This window comes from Galeopterus variegatus, unplaced genomic scaffold (assembly GCF_000696425.1).
Source record: "Galeopterus variegatus unplaced genomic scaffold, G_variegatus-3.0.2 Scaffold274, whole genome shotgun sequence".
Lineage (NCBI taxonomy): Eukaryota > Metazoa > Chordata > Mammalia > Dermoptera > Cynocephalidae > Galeopterus > Galeopterus variegatus.
Window position 1 is genome coordinate 490,975 of NW_007726385.1, and position 25,096 is coordinate 516,070.

General features: G+C 50.0%; 1 protein-coding gene across 2 annotated transcripts in view; it reads left to right on the plus strand.

The window, feature by feature from the left end:
• The first annotated feature begins 15,481 nt into the window (after positions 1 to 15,481).
• The window catches only part of CSNK1E (casein kinase 1, epsilon), a 36,075-nt gene continuing 26,460 nt past the window's right edge, over positions 15,482 to 25,096 (plus strand). The window contains exon 1 of one of the 2 annotated variants that reach the window (XM_008566884.1): positions 15,482 to 15,536. The gene's annotated coding sequence lies outside the window, so the exon portion shown is untranslated. The remainder of the gene's footprint in view (positions 15,537 to 25,096) is intronic. The other variant, XM_008566885.1, reaches the window with a different exon arrangement.

The following is a 25,096-nucleotide window of genomic DNA, read 5'->3' on the forward strand; positions in this document are numbered from 1 at the left end:
TGAGCTTTAAGAGACATTGATCAATCACAATATGTGGACCTCATTTAGATCCTGTCTCAAACAAACTGTTAAAAACGACATTTGATGATCATGTTAGGAAATTATTGTTGTAGGATGGTAATGGAATTTGGGGTTTTTAAAAAGAGCCCTTTGGTTTTAGAGATACATATTCAAATATTTAGGGATTAATTTATATGACACGAGATTTGCTTCAAATTATCTTGGGAGGGAGAGCTGCTGGGGATAAATGTGTTGATCTGGTATATGTCTAAGGTAGCTGATGGGTACATTTTATACTTTTGTGTACTTTTCTATATGTTTTAAAGTTTCCATAATAAAAATATTTTTAAAATGAGAAATCAAGTCACCTCTCACTGAGGCCGCCTGGGAGTCTGGAATTGATTTGACTCAGATAAGAAGAAGAGGGTGAGGCAATAAATTGTCCTTCTTTCTCCAGAAAATAGTCAAAATCAAATGACTTGTCATTAATAACAAACAAACTAGACTTCAAGGCAAAAGCACTATTAGAAACAAAGAAGGAATATATAATTCCAGGAAGATATAACAATTCTAAACTCTTACATACGTGATAACGTAACCTCAAAATATATAAAGCAAAGCAAGGAGAAATTAACAGATCCATTATCATAATTAGTGATTTTATCATAACCTGTCAGTGACTGACACGTCAAGAAGATGAAAGAATCACTAAAGATACGGAAGATATAAACAAGAGAGGTACTCAATATCATTAGTAATCCAGGAAATGCAAATTAAAGCCACACGGAGTTGGAATTTTACTCCCACTAGCTTGGCAGAAATTGTACAATTGATCAGTTCCAGATCTGGCAAGGATACAGATCAGTGGAGACTCTCATCCACTTTGGGTGGGGGTGTAAGTTGGTTCAATCTCCTTGGAAAACAGTTTAGCCTTGCCCTAATAAAGTTGAACATGTAGCACACGTGATAATTTAGCAATTCTCATCGTAAACTTGTTGTATACATGTGGCCGATCTGTAAGGAAAATCGAAGAAGGAGGGAAGGGGTGAAGCTGCAGAAGGCACAGGGCTGTGCTTCTAAGGTGTCAGCAGTTTTCATGGGTGTCCCTATTGTTTTCTTTAAATTGAATATCTTTTGCATATGTATCTGACAATAAAAATGCCATGTCTATATATTTGTGCATATCATGTCTGTATACAAATGCATAAGAGGTCTGAAAGGAGACCCCAAACTGTTCACAGTGGCTCTTCCTAGAGAGTGCTCCTGGGGGAGAGGAGCAGAAAGGAGGGACTCCTATTTGACTCAAATATTTCTGGTGTGTTTGAATGTTTTTACAGTAACTGTATGAGTTGGGTAATTTTAAAGATCTAATTAAAGCAAGTGAAGCAAAACAAAACCCAAATAACATTAACTTGAGATGAGTGAAAATGCCACAGAGGTGTATTAGGAGGCAGGTTGGTGGGATGGGAAGAGCACGTGACATCCCTGAGGCTCATCTGTGAAATGGGCGCTAAGGGGTCCCTGGAGGATTGGGTGGGAGGAGTTGGGGGAAGGGCCTGGCTCAGCCCTGGGTGCATGGTGGGTGTTCAGATATAAGAGAGGGAGATGTAAGTTTTGGGATTCAGAGGAGGGGGCTAAAGAATGTGGGATTGGGACAGACTTTTGGCTGGGGGGTGGGGAAGGCTTCGAGAAGAGGTGATGTGCGTGTGCGTGGGCTTTGGGGGGCTGGGGGTGGAGATGGGGTAAAAGGATGCCATGTTTGGCTGGAGACTAGGGATGAGGAGGAAGGGGGTCTGTCTAGGCAAATCGGGTCTTCAGAGGCAGGCAGTGCTGGGAGGTGGGATAGGGAGGGGAGAAGCTTTCCTGAGGACCCAGCAGAAGTGAAGATAAGGATTAACACAGCCTTTATTTAGAACCACGGAAGTCATGCAAACATATGCAAAAGATCATGCAAATAAGCCTGTCTGGGTGGTCGGTGGGAAAGGACCCAGGTGGTGATTTTGTTCCCAAAGTGTGGTCCAGAGCCACCTGTGACAGACTCACCTGAGGAGCTCATCCTGGTCCCCTGCCACCCCCAGACCTGCTGCTTCCATCCTTTGGGGCTGCAGCCCAGGATTCCACATGTTTAGGGAGCTCCCAGGTGATTATTTACTTCTGCGTTCATTTATTGAACGTGCACATGGTGATGCGTTATAATTATAACACATTATAATGTATAATATAAACATTCAAACAGAAAAGTAAGTCTCCCTCCCTCCTCATTCTCCACCCCCATCCCCAGAGGCAGCCACCGGTACCAGTGTCTTGTGTGTTCTTCTGGAAGTTTCTCTGCACATTCCCAGGTGATTCAGCCTCTGACCTTTCAGATGCGCACACAGCATTTTAGAGTCTTAGGGTGATGCCTCTGAGTCACTCAGAAACCAAACTGTCACTCATTCGTGTCTTTGTTTATTCACTCAAAATTCACTAGTAACCTGCTGAATGCCAGGCCCATGCCAAGCACAGGGGAGACCCCAGCCCTGCTCCCAGAAGCTCGCATAAGAGAGGAAGCCATTCACTTGCAAAAGGCAGTACTTCAAAGTGGTTAGAACCCCAGCTCTGCAGTCAAGATGCAAGGGATCAGCAAGATTCCTCCCTCCTGGAGCCTCCGTTCCCTCGTTTGTATCAGGCTAGTAATGGTACCTGCCTCTCAGGGCAGTAACGCTGTGGGCCAAGGGTCTCGTGTAATGGTGGGAGCAAAGTAGGCTCTTCAAGAAATGCTGGTTTCCTTCCAGAAGACAATTCTTTGCTTAGAGAAGAGGCGATGGGATCAGTGAGATTTACAAACTATAATTTATTATGTACTATATTATTACTATAATAATATAATATAATAATATTTTTCAAACATAGGCTGGCCAGGTTTGGGGCCAGTGGGTGTGAGCTGAGGGTGGGAAGGGGGGCTTGTTATTTCTCCCTGTTCTCAGGCAGAGATCTCTTTGTGTTGGAGTTTCTGGTGCTCTGGCACCTGGGAGGGCAGCTGTGACTACAGCAGAAGGTCCACACCTCTTGACTTGGTGTTCAGGGCTCCCAGGGGTGGGGGAGCCCAGCAGCACCCCATGTGCTCACTCTGGGTCTCTCCAAATCAGCCCCTGCCTTCAAGGCCTGCCTCCTCCAGGCAGCCTCTCTGACTACTCCAGCCAGAAAAGGAAAAGAGAAGAGCACTCACTGCCTGCCAGGCTTGGGTGGCTGCAGCGGGGTCTGCCAATTTCACACTTTAAAAAATCTAATTTGACCCTCCCAACCTTTCTGGAGGCAGGTATTTCACACCATTTTACAGGCCAATCAACTGAGGCTCAGAGAGATGAAGTGACTTGCCCAAGGCCACTCAAGGAATCAATCTCCATGCGGACTCAGAGCCTGCCCTGTCCTCACTGTGGGGCTCCTGCCCCAAGGGCTGAGACTCCCAGCAGCAAAGTCCCAGGGGCTGTGGAGAGCCTGGAAGAGTTAGGCTCCTGTCAGCTCAGACACTCATCTTTGGGTCACCCTGGGAGACCTGGCCTTCTCTCCTGTCTCTGGCACTCCATGTGTCTACAACTCCAGCCCCTCCAGCACTTCCCCCCCTGCCGGCCTCCCACACTTCTTCAGCTCAGAGTGCCCCAAACAAGCTCAGCACCCACACACGCTCCTCTCCTAGGCACCTTCCAGTCCCACAGCACTCCCATCTCCTGGGCCAGCATCCCGAGCCCTCCCTCAGAGTATCCCTTTTCTCAACCCAACATGCAGTCACTAAGTCCTTTAGTTTCTTCCAGCACAGTCCCCCAGCTGGCATCTGTCCCTGCAAAGCTTTGAGCTCCCCATGGGCAGGCCTGAATTGGTTCAGCTCAGAGTGTCAGCTGCAGGAGAACAGGTACACACCTCAACAGCAGGTGTGGACCCTCCTGGTTGGCTCTGTCTGAGACAGGATGGGGGTCTTGGAAAATCACTTTCAGACCCACACCCAGGTGCTGGAGGAGCCGAGCACTGGCTGGCTCAGGTCTTTCTGCCCCAGGTCCCACCACCACCCGACCAGCATTAACTTGCCATATATGGAAGGGAAAGGGGGAAACACATACAGTGAAGTCAGACTGTTTCCATTCCAGGTCAGTGCTGGGCCCTGTGGAAGAGAGAGAGGAGAAAGTGTTGTCGACTGGCTGGCACTCAATGGAGACCTCCACCTGAGGCCATCAAAGTGGGGTGAGGACACCGAGGTGCTGGGCCCTGTGGAAGAGAGAGAGGAGAAAGTGTTGTAGACTGGCTGGCACTCAATGGAGACCTCCACCTGAGGCCATCAAAGTGGGGTGAGGACACCGAAAAAGGAAGCTCTCTCTGTGTGGTCAGGGTTGCTTCCTGCCCTGTCCCTGGGCCTCCAGGGCCTGAGCCACCCTTGGGTGGTGCAGCTTCAGCGCAAACTCCATACAGGGGAGGGAGGGAGGCAGGCCGAGCACACCCCACCCGGAGCCAGGCCGGGGCGGATGCTTTAAACGCCATCTTAATTAAAGAGGGGTGTGGTGCCCGCGCCAAGTTCTTGCTGAGAAAAAGGAGGCTCAGAGAGGTTCAGGGACTTGCAGGCGTCGCATAGCTACTGAGCGTCTGGATCCGCCTCTGTCGGATTCCAAAGCCCTCGCTATTTTCGGGCCAGCGCGTAACTCAGCCCTGGCCCTGGCTCCCCCGAGGTAGGGCGCTCAACACTCGTGACCAAGTTCAAGTGACACCGCCTCCCAGAAGCGTCCCTGGTTCCCTGTTTGGAAGTGAAAGCGTTCAGGGCACTTCTCGGGCTCGCAGGCTCAGGTCCCAGAGTTTCGGGCGGCCAGGGCCAGTCTTCTCTCTGCCTGTGTCCCCCCGCGTCTGTGTCTGTTTATGGAGTTAGGAGACTCATCTTGGTATTTTCAGTACCTTGCTTTAGTAAGTTAAGCTACATCAACTCTACTAATTTTCGGCTGCAGGCCGAAAGCGTTCAGGGCACTTCTCGGGCTCGCAGGCTCAGGTCCCAGAGTTTCGGGCGGCCAGGGCCAGTCTTCTCTCTGCCTGTGTCCCCCCCGCGTCTGTCCCGGGCTTGGCACCGAGAAGCGGCCCCGCCCCGCGTGACCGAGAGCCGCCTGCAGCGCCCGCGGCGGCCACACGGGGGCAGCAGGCGAGCGCCGCCCGAGTTCCAGCCTGGCCTGGGCGGCGGGGACCCCCTCTCCGCGCGGGAGGGACCCCAGCCGTCGCAGGAGAGAGAAGCCGGAGACTGGCTGGGCGCTGGGACCTCGGGCAGGTTGCCTCATCCCAGAAGCCTCAGTTTCCCCATCTGTCAAATGGACTAGGCGGTCTGCAAGGGACTTTTGGACCCTGGCAGTCCCTGAGCGAGCTTTAGTAACAAATGGAGAGGGGCGCTGGTGCCCAGTGTCCCTGCTCACAAAGCCGGGGTCCCACCTTGATCTCACAAAAACCTCTCATGCCCAGATGGACACACGGAGCTGGGAGAGGGAGGTGAGTCCCTGAGGTCACACCTGACTCCAGGCCCACTCTTGGGCCTGGGGAAATCCCCATGTACAGATGGGGAAACTGAGACCCCAAAGTGGAGGAGACTTGCGCATTTGCCCATGCCTTCACACCAAGGCCAGAGCTGAGCCTGGGAGTCTGCAGGGGTTGCTGTCTCCGGGTGCCTCCCTCTCGGTTTAAGCCCTTAGCAAGTCCACACCACCCCTTACGTTTATTTGGAAGTTTAACAGAACCGGGATCAGCAGTCCACTCTGTTTATGGACCTGTGTGCACAGCAGGAGGGAGAGGATCCAGAGACCCTGGAATCAGGGAACAGCCCCCCTTCACCTCCTCCTGAGGGTCTGCCACAGACCCTTCCAAACTCTCAGTAGGTCTGGCCTTCACCCACCCCTTACATCCCGCCTCAGGAGGGAGGAAAAAAGCTGGGGGTGGCCTTTGCAGCCCCTGAGAGTGACCCCTCCTGCATGCACAGCACAGCAGCCACTGGAGGTAGATGAAGATACTGAGGTTCAGAGAGGATCAGAGGCAAGGCCAAGATTGAACTTCCTTCTCTCCAGGCCTGTCTACACCATTGGGCTGTCCCTTTACACCTCGAGGCAGAAACAGAAGGTGGAGGGGACATTGCTGAGCCTCTGCCCTGAGCCTGGCCCTGACCTGGAGTGATGGCCTCACTGGGTGATCCAGGCACTCTGAGAGGCAGCCACCATCATGCACCCCACTTCCAGGTGAGCACTGAGCCACGGCCCCCAGGAGCGAGCAGGACAAATCTGAACCTAGCTGTGTTTGGTTCCCATGCCCAACGCTGAGCCTAGGGTCTGACCTGTCTCTCGGGCTCCAGAGCCCAGAGAGTGGCAAGGGGAGTGGGTTTCTAGGGTGGTCTGAGAAAGTGAGGGCACCACCCTGTGCCTCAGTTTCCCCCAGAGACTTCACATGAGTAGAACCATATAGCCTGATTGTTTCTTTTTTGTTTTTTTTAAGTTTCACTTTATTTATTTATTTATTTTTAATTGAATCATAATTTTTTTTATTGAATCATAATTGATTATACATATTTTTGGTGTTCGATGTTGACATATGTTGATCAAATCAATATTACTAGCATATATATATTGTTACAAATTGTACTTATTCTTTATGCCTCTTGTCCAATCTCTCCCCATCTCCCTTTCCTCCCCCCTTCCCACCACTGATAACCCTAGATTTCTTCCCTCCTTCTGAAAGAGTAACGGTTACTCTGTTGATTAGTTGCCTAGATGATCTGTCCAATGCTGAGAGGTGTGTTCAGGTCCCCCAATATTATCATAGAGCAGATGTTTCTTCTATCACTCTGGAATGGGCTTTGTGGAGAGAGACATCCTCTTCTTTTCTTTGGTCTCTGCTGGTGACTCCTTGTGTCAATGCACTCCAGTGGCTGGTGGACCATCTGCGTGGTGGTCGTGACTTCTAGCCACTTTTGTGGCTGCCGTGGTTACTGTAGTGGCTGTGGTGGGCCACCCACATGGAGGTGATGCTTTTGGCATGCTCCTTGGCACTGGCGGTGTGCCTGGTTGTGGGTGGGGGGTCTGGTCCCCGGCCTGCTCGTTTCTTAATGCTCAGAGGCCAGGCCACCACCGCTGAGGAGCCACCCTGACTCCCCAGGCAGAGAATGTGTGCGGTGAGCTTCAGGCCTCGCCTGCTCCCCCTGGCCCAGCCACAACCCACACCCAGGTGGAGGCCTCCAGAGGGCTTCTCACCTTGCCTGCTGCTTCTACAGATAGGTTTCACTCTGGCCAGAGGAGGACATTCTTTGATTTTCTTTGAAGTCCATGATGATGAGGAGGAGGAAGATGAAGAGGAGGAGGAATCTCAGGCTCTCCTGACATCTTTCTGTGGCCAGGGCGGTCTCTGGAGGCCTCTGCCTTTGCCCTCCCGTCCTCTAGGAACATGCCTTCCCCAACTCCAGGCCCTTCCTCATGCCAACACACAATGGTGGCTCACGTGGAATCTGCTGAGGGATGGTTTAAGGCAGCCTTCCTGTCCAACCTCTTAACTCAGTGGGAGGAAGTGGGGCTGGTAGAGACAGCCCAACAGATTCAGGAGCCCTGGGTTCCCACCCTGCTCCTTGCTGTGTGACCTCAGGTAAGTATCTCCCCTCTCTGGGCTTTGGTTACAACCTTCTAGGAAATGTGGCCTCCCGGGCAGTTGAATCCATGGAATGTGCTCTGTCAGAGACTAGCAAAGTCAGGGACAGCAGGAGTCATTAAGGGGCATGACCTGAGGGTGGGGCACAGTGAGGTGACAGGGCCAATGTCGTCATCCCCACAGCTCACACTGCTGCTCAGGCTGGCTCACTCACACACATGCCGGGAGCCATGCACAGCACTGAGCTGAGCCTGCCCCGGCCTGCTGGGATGGCAGGGAGAGGCCAGAGCTTCGTCACCTCTGACACCGTCATCCTCCTCAGCATGCCCTTCACGTTCATCACCATCACCTCCATCACCACCGTCATCCCCAGCCCCTCATCATCAAGAAGTTCCAAGAATTTCCTTCTCTGGAGCGCGCTTCTGGCCAGAGACAAGCCTGCTGTCTGTGTGCATGGCAGGCTGGACAAAAGACCTTTCCAGACTCTGTCCCTGACCTCCTTGGGGGTGTGAGGGAGGAAAGGGACCCCACTTTACTGAGCGCCTGTCATATACCAGGCACTAGGTTTTATCTCCATAAGCTTCAAGGCAGGATTCTTACCCCCATCACACAGATGGGAAAACAGAGGCTTGGAGAGGTCAAGGCTGCACAGTTGTGAGCGCAGGAGGTGGGTCTTAAACCCGAGTCTGCACAACTCAGCTTGCTCTTCCCTCCTTCTCTAGGCAAAGAGCGAAAAGGAAAGATCTGCCCCTGTGAGCCCCCCCTTTGCAGCCCCACCATTTGCTCCTCCTGCCCCCGGACAGCCCTGTGTGCTCTGAGGTGGCTGTGGCCCACAGCCTCCCTGCCCAGGTCCAAAGCCAGCCACGTGACCTTGAGCAAGCCACTGGCCTCTGATGCCAGAGTCCTCCAGCTGTTGTTAAGTGGGGATGCTAAGAGCACCAGCCTCCCAGGGACACTCAGAACAGAGAGGGGCACACAGTGGCACTCAGTAAGTGTTCACTAGCAGAATTATCACTTTCCTGTCAAGAACATGCCTTCAAGACCTTCCCGGCCTCCCTCCCGGGCAGAGCCGGCCTTCCTCCTCCGTAGCCTTCCTTGTCCTGCAAGGCGAGGGTGAGTCGCCTCCCTGCCTCCTCCCCACCCTGACTATGGGTCTCTTGAGGGCAGCTGCTGGGATGTCCTGCAGGCTCCCCCAGAATCCCTGGCAGCTCTCAGATCTGCTGATGCGTGGCTGAGTCCATGTCCGTTTCCTCCTCCCACTACCACAGCCACCTTCTCACATCCCAGGAGTTTGGGGAATCTTCTCTGACCTTCTGCTACCCCATCTCAGCTCAGGCCTTGTGCTTGTGAGCCAGATCCTCCAGCCCTCAAACCCCTCTTTGAGCACAGAATGAGGCCCCCTATGACCTCTCCAAGACCCTGCATACCTCCTGGGTTCAGACCTGCCCTCCAGGAGCCTGCTCACTGGCTGTGTGATCTTGGGCAAGGCCCTGTCCCTCTCTGAACCCCGGGCCGATCAGCTGTAAAAGAGGGAAGAAACCCATTCCTCAGCAGACTGCTCAGAGGATTAAAGACAGAGGGTGGGAGCTCTTTGTAAACTGTAAAGGACGGTATGCTTTGGAGATCTATATTTGTGGGTGCTAGGTGCTGGCCGGAATGGGAGTTGGGTGGTGGGTAGCCATGGGGTGTAATTCCACCATAGGTTGACTGGAAACCTTCTCCCTTCTCTTAGAGAAAAACCAAGCTCAATGTCCTAGTTAAGTGAGCAGAAGCCTGTGTCCCATGGCCTTGGAGTTGGAAGGCTTGGGGTCAATTCAATTGACTCTGTTCCTAGCCTGGCTCGAGCCCCTGCTTTAGGCCAAGACCTATGCCAGGCAGTGGGACCCCTGGGAACCACAAAGTCTCTGTCCTCAAAGAGTTGAGAGCCTGATGAGGAAACAGTCCTAGAAGCACCTCCCTACCACCCAGTGTGAGCCAGGGGCTCCCGAGGAAGTCGCCCCAGGACCCGACTAGGAGGAAACAGCCTTCAGAATCAGCTGCTGAAGTTGTAGGAGTCTCCATCTCCCCAGAACCCCCTGGCAAGAACTAGAAGAGCTTCCTAGAGGAGGCAAATTAAGTCTTGAAAGAAACTGCCATAATTCAATCAGGGCCATAATCCCGTTAATTTAGTCAAAGAACCACTTAATTGAATTTCTTTCCAAATCCAGGCCTTTTCAGAAAGCCAGTGAATCAAATGCCTGCTAAATATAAAGTAAACTCCCCAAATAATCCAATGAATGGCCAGTTGAGTCGAGTCCCTGATAAATCTAGCCTGGAATCATTTCAGTCCTGTGACCCTCATTCCATTGGTTTAGCCTTTTTTTTTATTAATACAGTATAACAGGCAAACAATAGTCCACTTTGGTCAAATGATCAGAAAGTTCAGGCTGAAGAAGGCTGGCGCCAGTTACATGAGAAATTGGTCACGCCTGCTTGCCAGCTGGGGGTGGCACTGTGTGGTGGCAGGGCCGGTGGGAGGGCCATGAAAGTAAACTGGATCTTAGCTCCCGCCAGCACCCCAGCCTTGTGAGCCTTCTTCCACTCTGAGCCTCAGTTTTCTCATCTGGAAAATGGAAGATTAAATCAGGAAAGCAAGGAGAGCGCCCTCCCAGAGCGCGCCCAGCAGCCTGGTGCCTCTGCTTCTCCGCCCTGCCCTCCCCCAACCCGCCTTCACCCTGGCCCTCCTAGGAGAGAAGCCTGCAAACTCTGTTCACCTTCACCCACATAGTTTCCCTCTCTGTAAGATGGACACTTGAACTTTTCATTTAATTTAATTTTTGGAATGGAAAGTATTTTCATGTAAATCAAAATTCAAAAGTTACCAAAGAGGGTACAGCAAAAAGTCTCCCTCCCTCCGTGTTCCCCAGCCACACGTTACCAGCCTCTCATACCGCTGGCCAGGATGACCATATGATACTTGTAGGAAGAGATGGGCACGTGCTCTCTCTCCTCCTGGCCTTTTTTACGTAAATAGTCACAACTATATTTTCTCCTCTGAACCTTGCTCTTTTCACTGAGCAACACTTTGTGCAGATCTTTCTCCATACTCATTCATTCATACCACATCGTCACGTCCCATTGCATGGATGTCCTACGAGCAGTTCATCAGTTTCCTACTGATGGACGTAACTTGTTTCTGGTCTTTCCTATCTCACACACACACACACACACACACACACACACACACACACACACACACACACACCCCATCGTCACGTCCCATTGCATGGATGTCCCACGAGCAGTTCATCAGTTTCCTACTGATGGACGTAACTTGTTTCTGGTCTTTCCTATCACACACACACACACACACACACACACTGCTAAGAATAACCCTTTATATCACAGGCCATTCCTCTCCTGTGTGGTTACACCTGCAGGACAAATACCAGGACTTGGAATTCCTGGAGTGAAGGAAATGTGCCACTGACATTGCTGTTCTTGTGCTGATTTACTCTCCCTCGTATGAAGACGCCTGTTTCCCTAGAGCCTCACCATCAGTGTGTTACTGAAATTTTTTATCCTTCTGGCCCTGACAGGTGAGAGTGGAATCTCAGTGTAGTTTTAATTTGAATTTTTCTTATTTTGAATGAGGATGCCATCTTTACCTGCATTTAAGAAAACTTTATATTTCCTATCCTTTGAAAGTCTGTTAATTCTCTTAGTTATTTTTATTTTATATTGTTCATATTATTCTTATTGATTTCTAGGTGTTCTTTATATATGAGAGAAAGCATGACTTGCAAATTTTTTTTTCTGGACCCATCCAGAGATATTCTATGCACATAGATGCAAATACACATATATTCCAGTGGGCACTTTGAATGAGAGTGCTGGAGTTTTGTCCAACTCAAAGGTCCAGGTATCTGAGGTGGATCCCTCTGGTCAGAATCCTGGAGCTCGTGCTGAGAACTGGGGCGGGGAGCCTTTCCCCTTTCTGGGGTAGGAGCTACCAACCCCCAGCTTCATCTCCATCCATTTTTCATTGACTCTTAAGGGCAGGGGTCGCAGCCGGGTATGGCACCCAGGCCACTCTCACAGCCCACTGAACGTTCATCCTCAGACCCCCCGTCCAGAATTCTTTGCAGTCCTCATTCTGTAACAATGTCTGCAACTCTAAGTAGTGTAGGACAAGCCACACCCTCTCTCTCTTCCTCCTGCCCAAGGGCAGACATTTGTGAGAGGTCATCCATGCTGAGGAATGGAGTCTTTGGCCACATCCCAAATCATACTTGAGGCCTTACTCAGATGGTAGGCCCATTCCTCTGCCTTTATTCCCCATGGCAAACTCCTACACATACTTAAAGGCCCGACTGCAGCGATAATTCCTCTGGGAAGACTTCCATGACTCTCCTCTCCTTCTCTCTTATGGCTCTGATCATCTTGTCTATGTCTATGTTTACCAAAGCAAGAACTGTGTTTTCCTGTTTCTCTGTCCTCCAGAATCTCCTGACGTGAATAACAAATGACTCATCAAAGGCAGGTTCCTAAACCATTTAGGGCCCCAGTTTCTTCATTTGAAAAAAAGATCATACTATAAAGCCAACCACAAAGGGTTGTTGAGAGGATTAAATGAGTCAGTTCTTATAAAACATTTAGCACAATGCCAGGCATGTAACGAGGGCCCAATATGTGACAGCTATTGATTATTACTAGCCTTGGGACACTGGGAAAATCACTTCTCTTCTCTTGGCCTCAGTCTCCTTATCTACAAACTGAAGGGTGAAGTAGTAGACCTAGCAGTGATCCTCAATGGATGCTAAAACCATAGGGTAAAAGGTTGATGGGAAAATTCATAATGGAAGGATGAGGCTGGCTACACCTAAAGCCATCAATCAACCCTAACATCACTAAAAGTTGGGACAGCCTGACACTCTGTGCCTCCTGCTCCGATGCACTAGGAAGGACACAACGTCATCGATAGAATATTCTTGATGAAATCATTGAATCCAAATCTACCAGCCTCTAGAGTCTACATGTAGTTACAAGTTTATGGGAAATATGTAGGGTAGTGGAGCACGTTAAAAGACCCCGCAAAGATGCAACCAAATCCAGACTGTGGAAACTCAGTCTGGAGTCTTACTCAGCCATAAAAAGGAATGAAATACTAACACATGTTGCAACACGACTGAACCTTGAAAACATGCTCAGTGAAAGAAGTCAGACACAAAAGGTCACATATTGTATGATTCCACTTATATGAATGTACTGAATGGGCAAATCCACAGAGACAAAAGTAGATTAGTGGTTGCTGGGAGAGGGCAGAAATGGGGAGTGGCTGCTAGTGGGTATAGGGTTTCTTTTTTGGGTGATAGGAATGTTGGGGAATTAGTGGTGATAGTTGCAAACTCTTGTAAACATACTAAAAGCCACCGAATTGTAGTTTTTTGTTTTTTGGTTTTTTTTAAAGATGACCAGTAAGGGGATCTTAACCCTTGACTTGGAGTTGTCAGCACCGCGCTCTCCCAAGTGAGTTAACCAGCCATCCCTAAAGAGGGATCCGAACCTGTGGCCTTGGTGTTAGCAGCACCACACTCTCCCAAGTGAGCCACAGGCCAGCCCTAAAGTTGTAGGTTTTAAAATGGTGAATTTTATGGTGTGAATTATATTTCAATGAAAGACAGACAGACAGACAAGGAGGTTTAAAAGATATATCAACCAGTTACAATATGTGGACCTTAAGCAGATCCTCATTCAAACAGATCAACAAACAAAAAAAGACACATTTTGGAGACAATTTAGGAAAATTTGAACATGGACTCGATATTAAATGATCTAATGAAAGAAATGGTGTTATTTTTGCTAGGTATGATAATGATATTGTGTGTGTTTTAACAAAGTCCTTATCTTCAGAGATATTTACTAACTATAGATGATATGATATCTGGAATTTTTCTTTAAAGTGTGTTTGTATGGGATGGATGAAACAAGAACAAAAAATGTTGATAATTGTTGAAAATTAGTGATGAGTATATTGGTTTATTATATACTATTCCCTCTACTTTTTAGTATATTTTAAAATTTCAATAATAAAAGGTACAGCAATGAATGGACTGACTTTTATTTTCTTCTTTATATTTTATTGATTTCTCCAACTTTCTACAATAAATATATACTGCTTTTAATCAGAAAAATATAAAGCTATAAAATTAACTGAGGGGGCCAAACCAGCTCACTTCTGAACCTTGCCGCTCGGCCTCCAGGAAGCTCTGTCCTTCCTGGATCTTTACTGGGTGGGAAGTGACAGCCTCAAAGCCTACTGGATGGGAGGGAGGGGTTCACCCTTAGAGAGGAGGACACGCTGGGACTGTTTCTCCCACTCTGTGGTTTCCTCTCACACTGCCTCCCGCTGAAGCTGTCACCCAAGGATGGACAAACCCTCCTCCCCAGCTCCCTGTAGTCCAACTGAGGCTGGTGGCCTTTTAGCCTGATGTCTAATCAGGAGTCTATTTAAAAGGTCCCCTTGGCCTTAGGCCAGAGGCCTGTTTCTGGCCCTTTTTAACCATGTGACTTTGGAAATCAACCTCTCAGACCTTTGTTTCCTCCCCTGTAACATAAGGAAATAATAATTCCAACCTCAGGGCTAACGCAAGAATTATATGAAAGGGGCTTATCCTAGGTTATAGTAGATGCTCAATTAACGGGAGCTTTTTAAAAAATAAAGGAACTTTATAAAAGTGATATAAGCCCATTAGAAATTGAAAATGCAAGAAAACAGAAGGATAAAAAAAAAAAAAATCATAGTGCCACCACCCGGAAGTAGTCACTGAACATTTTTTTTCCAGGCTCTTCCCTGTGCATAAATCATGTTTTGTTTTTAAGTACAATTTTAATCCTGCTGTGATGACACACTTATAGCCTACTTTTATTCTCTTAATACTATAACATATTTCCTCATGTTATCATAAACTGTAAACATAACTTTTCATGCTTGCGTAACATCCATTGTGTGTTTATGCTGTTAGCCAATCCCTCTTACCCACGAGATGCTAAAAAAAAAAAAAATCCCCCTTTGTTGTACACTTACACTAATTCCAATTTTCACCATTATAAAGAACTCCACAAGGAACATGTATTCTGGATGTCTTCCTTAGGATGGATTTGTAGAAATGGAATTTCTGGTCCAAAGCAAACCCATTTTTAAAGCTCTTGGGTAGTTGGAAACTTTCCAAAGATGTGAGGCCTTTTATCTCTGCCACCATCAACAACTGGCATTTCCAACAAAGAATTTTGCCAAATACAATCTCAGATAATACGAAAAGATGGTGACAGTTTCGTGAGCGTAGTAAGGGATACAGTTTCCTAGGATAACGTTACCCAAACACCCACGGCTCCACCCCCCAGCTCTCCCCACTCCTCCTGGTCTCCTTACTAGGAGGAGTCGTTGGCGGGGTCCGAGAGAAGTACAGGGACTGGGGTACACTCAGGACTCTTCGTCCCTTCAGAGATTATTCCTTACCCCAGGTGATGCGAGCCTGGGGTCTATGAACCCCACAGTTCTATGTAAACCGGGAGTGGTGGTGGGCGGTGGGGAGGATTCCAGCTCTTTCTCAGAGTCTCTGGAAGGGTGGAGCCTCCCCTTTCAGTCCGCCCACCCCCGAGGGCCGCCCTTGGAGGCTCCCTGGGCGGGCATGGCCGATGGCCAGCGCATGTGGGGCGTGCGTGTCTGCAGAAGCATCCCAGCACCTCACTCTGCAAGCACGAGAACCACGAACCCCCCGGGGCCGGGGCGCCGGGGCGGGGCCGGGAGGTGACGTCACGGCCCCGCCCCCGGCCCGCTCCCTCCTCTCGGCGCGCGCCTCCCTGGCCGAGTCCTCACCTGGCCGCACAGGTGTGCGCATCTGGCATCGCGGAGGCCGACGTGCAGGTGTCAGGTGAGCGTCAGCGAGAGCTCATGGTAGGGGCTGGGAGGGGGTCCGGGTGGGGGTCCTGAGAGGAGAGGGGAGCCCGGTCAAAGGAAAATGGTCAAAGAGGAGCAGGAGCCGGGCGTGGGTCTGCGGGGGTACTGGCTGCTCCCCAAACTTCCTTGTGTCTTGATTGTAGTCACGTTGTCCTGAAAACGTAGGCTTGGAGGAATTTGAAGGAGAGGAAGTTAAAGAGGAAGCAGCAGATTTCCGAATATTTCAACCACAAATGTATTGTTACCTTTTTTATATGGTGTCTTTTCTTTGGTGTAAAAGTAATGTGTGCTGACTGACTGCTGGACAAATGCAGAAAAATAGGACGGAAATTATCCATGGTTTTAAGACAAGCAAAACCACCATGGCTATTTTGGTGTATTTCTTTTTAGTCTTTTTTCTGTGCACAATCTTTTTGAATAATTTTATCATACAGTATTTAAATTCTTATTCTTGATTTTCTCCTTTTAATATTGTGTCATAAGCATTTTCTGGTGTTGTAATTAGTCATTCGTGTTTGTGTGATCATTATTTTTAATGGCTATGTAGTGTTACATTTGAGGGATTGGCCATAGCTGGGTACCATTCTGAACACACGGAGGAAGGATCTCAGGGGAACAGGGAGCTGTAACAGAAAAAACGTGGGCTCCGGATCAGACAGGTCACAACCTCCACCTTCAGCTGTGGGATCCTGTGAAAGACCTTTGCTCTCTCTAAGCATCAGTTTGCACATCTGGGAAATGCATACATAAAGCTACTTCACTGGGGTGTCCTGAGGATTAAATGAGCTAATTCATGTAAAATCCACCACCACCATCACCACAGATCTGGCAGTAAAAGGGTCCACATATTTGTGGTTTTGAAAGAGGGATTTGGACCAGCTGCAGCCGCTGAGGGGCCGGAGTAGAGGAAGAGCTCCTTGGAAAACTCCCAGAATGGAGATATCTCTGGGTCTGGGGCAGGTAGACCTGAGCCAGTGGGAATGGGCCACATCCGCTCTGTGTGGGCCAGGCACAGACAGGGTCCCTGAGGTGACCTCCAGGCCCCCAGATGGGTTCGACCTTTTGGGATGAGCTTCTGGAGGAGGTTCAGAGTGAGGGGATTGAAAGAAAAGTGGGGTAGGGTGGGGTCGAGGTGGAGCTTAGTAATAATCAACCCCTTGTACAGATGAGGAAACTGAGGCTCGAAAGAAGGATGAGTTGTTGAAGATCCTCGTGGGAAACAGTAAGGGAGTAGTTTGGACCCCAGGGTTCCCAACTCCCCCAGGCGTCTCTACACCAGACGACTTGGTGGAGGAGTGGGGTAGAGGAAGAGTCAGAGTTGAGTCATCAGCTTCACTTGTAGCAGGCTGAGGTTCGCTTAGAGAAAATAGAAGTCTCTGCTCTTTGAGCCTCTGCTTCCTCATCTGTAAATGGGGATAATAACTCCCCATCTACCTACTTACTAGGCCTGTCCATTGATAAGTAGCCAAGCCCTCCTTCCACTCTGAGGGGCTGTGCAATCTCTGATCATACATCCACATCCTGACCCCTTCATTATCTTAAGTCTCTGGCCATCTTCAGAGGGGGACCTGGTCAGTTGTCAGCTGAACCATATGGGTGCCGTGGTCACACCCCAGTTAGGATGAGAAATCTATGTCTCCCTGAGCCATTTGTTTCTAGACCCTGAGGGGGTTGCTCTGTTTTTCTAATTGGGCTGTCCCAGAATGTGCACATAAACCAAGCTATCACTGTATGAGAAAGGGCTCTGTGTCCTGGTGGGAGCACCTGAGTGTTAGGAAAATCTTGTGGTGAGGGCCCACAACCCCCTGGGGCCATCCCTTTCTGTGTGATCTGTCACTCCAGGACACTAACAGAAATATCAGGCTTCCCTCGTGATTGGGTATCCAGCGGTCTCTGATATTTTGTAACAGAATTCGGGTGGTCACCTTCCAATTTACAGGAAATTGGAAGTGGTTCATTATGTAGTCAGGAATTTTAGAGTGGCAGATAGCCCAAAGACTCAGAATCAAGTCCCTGCCTTCACCCTGGGAAACAAAATTTCTGAAACTTTCACACGTCTGCCTCTTGTCTGTTCAAGAATGTAATAGCTATTACTTATTGAGAGCATCATTTGCCAGCCTCTTGTTCGAAGTGCTTTAGAGCAATCCTATGAAATAGGTACGTTATTGTTTTATAGACAGTGAAACTGAGGCACAGAGAGGTCGAGCAAGTGCCCAAGAGGAGACAGGATTTAATCCCAGGCAGTCTAGCTCCAGCAATCACTCCCATTACAGGCTAGGCTGCCTCATTAGCCTAAGACGGTGTCTGATCGGACACATGTCTATGAGTTCAAGCACGTCTCTATGTTGTCTTCTGCACAGGGCATCAGGGATTCCTGGGGAAAATCCCTGCACTCTGTCAGTGTCTGTTGACATCCTGATCTCTGTCTTAGCCCCACTCACACTGATTTATAATGACGGGGTGTCCTTGAGTGGATAAGCTCCACCAGGGCAGGCCCATGTACATTTCACCTCTCGACCTACCACCAGGAGCAGGTGGGCCCAGTTCTGCTCCCCATAACTGAATTAATAATAACTGCATCTACCATTCATGTGCCAGGCTCTGGTCTGCAGCTTTATGCCTGTCACCTCTTTTAATCCACCTCAGGTGAGTACCACTGCCACCCCCATTTCTTTTCTTTTTTCTTCTTCTTCTTTTTTTTTTTTTTTTGGTGGCTGGCCAGTACAGGCATTAAACTGTGGACCTTGGTGTTATTAGCACCACGCTCTAACCAACCGAGCTAACCAGCCAGCCCATAAACCCCTTTCTGAGATGAGAAAACTGATGCTTAGGAAGGTTCTAGAAACTAAGGATTTGAATCCAGCCTGTTGAAGCAGAGTCTTTACCACCACTGCCTCTCAAGTGAGAGCTCAGCGTGGGGGTCCTCCAACCCTAAATGCAAACTACGGTTGCAGGCCGGCCCGTGGCTCACTCGGTAGAGTGCGGTGCTCATAACACCAAGGCCACGGGTTCGGATCCTATATAGGGATGGCCGGTTTGCTCACTAGCTGAGCGTGGTGCTGACAACACCAAGCCAAGGGTTGAGATCCCCTTACCGGTCATCTTTAAAAAAAAAAAAAAAAAAGACAAACTACGGTTGCATACCCCATCTGTAAAAATATTTTTGAGTGTGCATTTTGTACTCAAATGTTGTTTACTTGTTTACAACTTAGGTATATATGTTCTGCTGTGTTAATATGTGCATTATAAAACATACATTAAAATAGAATACTCACAAGGCTAATAAAAACTAAATAAGAACACAAATTCTGATTTTTTTTCTTCCCACACCCCCCTGAATCAGTTAGTGAACTTTCTGGGGTGCAGGCATCTACTGTGGAGAAAGACAGCTATCTTAGTAGTCACCAGAATCCCCTGGATGTTTCCAGAGAGGGTGAGAAAACTTGTGGTGTCCTGAAGGGCCAGGGGACTTGAATGGGGAACTCAGACACCATGGGCAGGTCCTGGTTGGCATGCATTGAAGGAAACAAAGGGTGAGTGGGGTCCAGTCCCCAAGGTGGGGTAAGGCTCCAGGGAGGATCTGGAAAGATAAATTGGAATCCTTCATAACCTTTATGAACATTACGTCAGATTCTCTTAAACTCTCTGTGCCTCGAGTTTCTACCTATAAAACAGGCAAGGAGATCTCCAGCTCATAGGACTGTTGTAGAATAAGCAAGATTCAGTGATACGTGCCTCGTGTGGAAGCTGGCACATAGTCCATCCAGTAAATGCCAGTTTTCTCCCTCTTCCCTTCCACAGGCAAAACTCTAAGCTGTTCTGAGTAAATCCACTGGATAAATCCCATAGTCAGCTGCCGGGGACTGGAGACCCTGCCTACCTCCACCTTCTTCTTCAGCCCTCTCCCCTGAGGGAGGGGGATCCTGGGTGCCATCTGATTGGACCCCACAGTGGACCCCTCCCATCCCCAAATACTTGAGGCTCCTTCTGTAGAGGCCTTGCCCTGGTTGCCCCTTCCTCCAGCCTTCCATCTCCTTTCACCCTCCCCAGTGTCAACTTCCAAATTTCTCTGTAGACGGGGCTTGGGGGCAGTCTGGTTGGGGATGGGGTTGGGGCTCAGGGACTTGTCTTGATCCTGCATTTGTGCAGAGCTCCCCATGGGGTTAAGAGAGCAGCAGTCATGTGTATCACAGGGTGCCCTGGGTGGAGGGTGGAGGGTGAAAGGTGAGAGGGCTTCTCGCTGGCACCTGGTGCCTCTGCTTATGCGATGCCACAAGGATCTGTCTTGCAGCACTCATGTCTAGCATGTTCCCTCCAGTGTTGCTAGTCCCTCTTTTTTCTTGTGTATATCCAGCCTGTCCAGTCGGCTTGTCACTTCCTAGTGAGCAGGGTCCAGTGTAGACCTCTGAGGCCCCACAAGGAGTTGGCATCAGGAGGTGTTTGTGGATGGACGTGTGATGTGGCCAGGAGCTGATGAATCACGCCAGCTGTGCTGAGCTGAAGAGTGTTGTTGTGGGAATCAGGGTCATTAGATGCAGCCATCATCATCATTCCAGGACCCAGCTAATGAGTGGTTGTGTGCCCGGCAATGGGAATCCTTGGCTTCCCATAGGATGGAAGGAGCAAGTTTTGGAGAGAGTTGGTAGCAGCACAAACAGGGTACATTGTGCTGAGCACAGGGGTCAGATGAGCCCAAAGGGGCAGGGAGGTGACAGGCCAAGGTAAAGGAGGGAAGCAGACAGAGGGAACTGAAGGCAGGTGAGGGTGGCCTTTGGGGATGCTGGGGGATTTGTTTAGTGCTCCCTGTGCCTGTGGGACACATGACAGGTGTTCTTGACTCCTCTGGGAGTTGATTCCCCAAAGGAGACAGCAGCATAGGGAATGCTGAGAGAGTTTGTCCACCTCCAGCTCCAGTGGGCAGGGGGTGAGGAGACAGAGAACCTTCCATGAGAAGGGTGGACGGGGTGGGGAGGAGCCATCGGAAAAGGCCTGTCTCTGAGGGAAGGCTGGTAGGCATGATCTGGCCCAGGGATGAAAAGTGCCAGGCCTGCCTCCAACCCAGAGACCACACACAACATCACTCACTGCACAAGCATTTACGGGGCACCCATTACCAGTTGGTTGCTGTATTAGTCCATTTCTGTTGCTTATAACAAAATACCTGAAACTGGGTAATTTATGAAGAAATGAAATTTATTTCTTATAGTTTGGAGGCTGGGAAGTCCAAGGCCCAGAGACCACATCTAGTGAGGGCCTTCTTGGTGGGAACTCTATAGTAGTTTGGAGTCTGGGAAGTCCAAGGCCCAGAGACCACATCTAGTGAGGGCCTTCTTGGTGGGAACTCTATAGAGTCCCGACCAGAGTGTCACATGGTGAGAATAGGCTGAGCAAGAGGGAGCTAACCTGCTCACCTGCTCACTTGCTCTCCTTTTAAAGCCATCAGAACCAGGCCCATTATGCCACGAATGGGATCAATCCATTCACGAGGGCACAGTCCTCACAGTCTGATCACCTCTTCAAAGCCCCACCTTTCAAATACCGTAATTGGGTTTCCCACCCTTTTCACACTGTTACAACAGGGGTCAAGTTTTCAATAAATGAACTTTTGGGAGACACACTTAACCCATGGCAGACACCCACAGGAGCCCCTGTAGGAGGGTTTCTCTCTCTTGGAGCTTATGTTCAAATTAAAAATAAACAAGTAAATGTTTTCAGCCAGTCATAAGTACCGTAAAGAAAATAAAGCAGGTATCCCCAGAAGAGGACAGAGGGGAAGGAAGCCCACTTAAGGCTGTGTGGCCAAAGATGGCCCCAGTGAGGGGGTGACTTTTGAGTTGTGGCCTGAGTCATGAGTAGGAGGCCACTATTGAAGATCGGGGGGAGGGAGGGATTCCAGGCAAAGGGAACAGCAAGTGCAAAGGGCCTGAGGTGTGATGAAATGAAAGAAGAGCGGCGAATGTGGGAACGAGCTTTGACATAAGATCCGAGGCAGGCAGGGGCCGGATCATAGCAGGCCCTGGGAAAGAATGTGGATTTCATGCTAAGGGAGGAAGGAACCATTGGGGTATTTTCAGAGGCTATGGACATGATCTCACTGGTTAACGGGGCACTATAGTATCCAAGTGAGAGACATTTGTGGCAGGTTAAGAATATAGTTGGGAGGGAGAACTGACTGGAACTGCTTATGCTTTGAATATGTGGGTGGTAGGCGGGAGAGAACCCCTTCCCTCTGAGCCCAGATGTGTGGGGACCTCAGAGTCTTTCTCCACACAGTGCCCTGGACATGGAGCATAGAGGCCATCCCCATGCAGTCCAGCCCTAGTGTACAGACGAGGAGACTGAAGTGCTTTTGAGTTCTCCAAGGTCCTGCTGAGATTCAGTGGCTGAGCTGGGACTCAGACCCTGCCTCTTGCTACCCCGCCCTGCTCCTGCTCTGCTGCAGGTGGAAGAGTGGGGAGGAACCACTGGCAGGGAATGGCCTGACCAGGCATGGCGATGCAGTGAGCTCACCCGGGAGAAGCATCTGAAAGGAGAGGCTGGGCTGAGGCCCTGCCCTGGGAGCATGAGAGGAGGGCAGAATATCACGGGAGGGTCTGGAGACAAGGAGCCAGGGCCTAGTTGGGCAAGGAGAAGAGGATACACCAGGGCTGCATCTGCAGGCTGGCAGGCCTGGGGGACCTCTCAGAGGCTGTGTGGGCCACTGACACACTGGGGTCTTGGGAGAGATGTGAGCAGGACCTGAGGAAGGGGAGACCTGGAGAAGCTTCCTGCAGGGACCTCTGAGAGCCGAGACCAAGACGGGCACAAGGCTACTGGCTCACCCAGGCCCAGCTAGGACTGATACCTCCAACCCCCCAAGTCTCCGCCCCCTTCCCTGCTCAGAAGGGGCTGCTGGTGGCCCCTGCAGAGGAAGGGGAAAGAAAGGAGGAAAGAGGCAGGAGGCAGCCTTGTGTGGTGCTAGAGGGAGGCCATGTCGGGGGGCCGGGATTGAACTCTGCTCTGCTCCTGAGAGCGGTAATAGTATCAACATCTTCCCCTTACTCAGGACTTCTTCTGGGCTAAGTTGCTTTTGTGCGTAATTATCTGTATTATCCCCATTCTACAAAAGAAGCTCGGAGAGTTTAAGGAAATTGCCTAGTGTGACACCATTAAAAAGTTCCAGAGTCGGCGCATTTGAAGCCAGCTTCTTAACCATGGTGGGCTACTGCCTGGGGCTCCCTGCGACCTTGGGCAAGGCACTTTCCCTCCTTGGCCTTCAGTCTCTCTGTCTGTAAAACAATGGAATAGAATAAATGAGTCCCATGGGCCCTTGTAACTTTCTTGACTGGAGTTCAGAATTGCTTCTGTAGTAAAGGGGTTGAGGGGAGGGGTTGAGGAGCCTGGTGGAGGGGGACCCAGAGACCTGTCCTGGATCTGTGTCCTCGACTAGCCTGGGCAAAGTGGTAAAAAGCACAGGCCTGTCGCGCCCCCACCTGTTCTGAGGTGCATGTGAGTGTTGAGCCAGTCAGTGCAGGTGATGTGTCTCTAGAGGCGGCCCATGGCAGGTGGCAGCTCTGAGTGTTTGGTAGAGGGCAGAAGACTGTCTCCTCACAGTCCATTCATTCAGTCATTCAGCAAAAGTTTGTTAAATACCTCCTATGTGCCACACACTAGTCTAGATATTGGTGACACAGTGGTGCCCAGAACAGCTTTAACTCCCTGCCTTCGTGCGACTTAGTCCTTGAAGAGGGGTATGCAGAACAAAAAAAAAAAAAAAAAAGGTTTTTTCAAAAAGTACCATATACAGTATTTTAGATAGTGGTAAGTGCCAGGAAAAAAATGAAACCGAGAAGGGGAGAGGTAGCGCCCTTGGGGGGCTGGAAGGAGACTTACAGGAGCTGAGGTCAGGAGATCTAAGGGAGAGTCGTGGATGGACCAAGGTGGGCCATTTTCAGGACCGTCCTTGGCGTTTAATAAATCAGTGTGTCCACAGTCAATACTCAGATTCCTGTGGGAGGTACCAAAATCTGTCTCCTTGTCACTGGTTTCACCTGCAGCCGTATCTTCACTGTCTGGCAGATCCAGGGCTGTCCTTGAGATCCCCAGCCCAGTACTCCAGGGTGCTGAGGGGTCTTGAGGGATCTAAAAATAGGAAGTAGCAAAGGTCAATTTGGAAAGGTGCTGGGAGAAATGCTGCTCCCAACCCAATGCAGAGCAGCTGAAACCCAGGGCGGGGCCCTCGAAGCTGGGGCTTCACGCCACACTTACTGTTCCAGCTGATTGCATCTTCTGCCTGGGTGGGTGCACAGGGAAGGTGGCTAGGGGAACTTTAGCTGGCCACACCCTAAGGCTTCAAAGTTGGGAGTTAAGGCCAGGAGGAATCTTTGAGAACCAAGTGGGAGAGAGAAGTCAAGCCTGGGGTGTAAGATGTCTTTGCTTTGGAACAGTCTCCTCTCCTCGGCTGGGTTTTATATTATGTCTGTTTCCCCTTAGAGCTTAGCTGCGAAGTTCTTTAGAAGGACCCACAGACTGGTCTTCTGGGAAGTAGGAAGGAAGAGGACTTGGGCCCACAATGCAGCACCTTGGGAGGGTCCAGGAGCTCAGGGTTCATTAGCAGGTCTTGGAGGGAGTAGGCACTCTTAAGACTGGTTAGACCAGGGAACTGACCAGGATCTTTTTTTTTTTTTCTTTTTGTCTTTTTTTTTTACTGACCGGTAACGGGATCGCAACCCTTGGTGTCACGCCCGTACAGGGGACCGGCAACGGGATCGCAACCCTCGGTGTTGTGTCCGCACCGCGCTCAGCCAGTGAGCGGGAACCAGTCTCCACATGGGATCCGAACCTTCGGCGGGAGCGCCACCGCGCTCCCAAGCGGCGCACTCTCCAGTGCGCCACTGGGCCGGCCCATGACCAGGATCTTAATGGGGGAGGTGGAGGTAGCGGGGTGGTGGGAGGAGTGGTTACAAGTCCTGGAATTCAAAAGGGGGCAAGTGACAAGATGAGGAAGGGAAGCTGGGACAGTGTGCTGCAGACAAGAAATTTTGTTCCTGAGAACATCTGTCTGGGTTAGGAAGTGCCAGGGGACTTGTTCCAGCCAAACCCAGGCTCCATGCTCCTGTGCCCTAAGGCAGGTGCTGCGAGGGCCTCAGATTCCCCTACTGTAAAACAGGGAAAGAATACTGGTTCAGTCTGTTGTTGTTTGAGAGGATTAAATGACACAACCAACTCTCCCAGTGCTAGGTGCTAGGTAGGTCCTGCAGTAGACGAAGGCCTATATTTGGGAAGGCCCAGATTGGAAGGGAGCAGTGGTGAGGACAGGAGGATACAGGGGTGGACTCCACCCCTACTCAGTCATGCCAGGGCCCCTCTGCCTGGGCTGATGTGAGGAAACACAATGGGGGTTCTGACTAAGGGGGTGGCTGCTGCCCAGGCCAGCTAGCTGAGTGTGGCCAGGGCCCAGTGAGAATTTGGGACCAGAGTTGCCTGATCTACCACTGCTTCAAGAGAAGTGGGGAGTATGGGTCTGTAATATAAAATCTTCTGGTTCTAAAACTT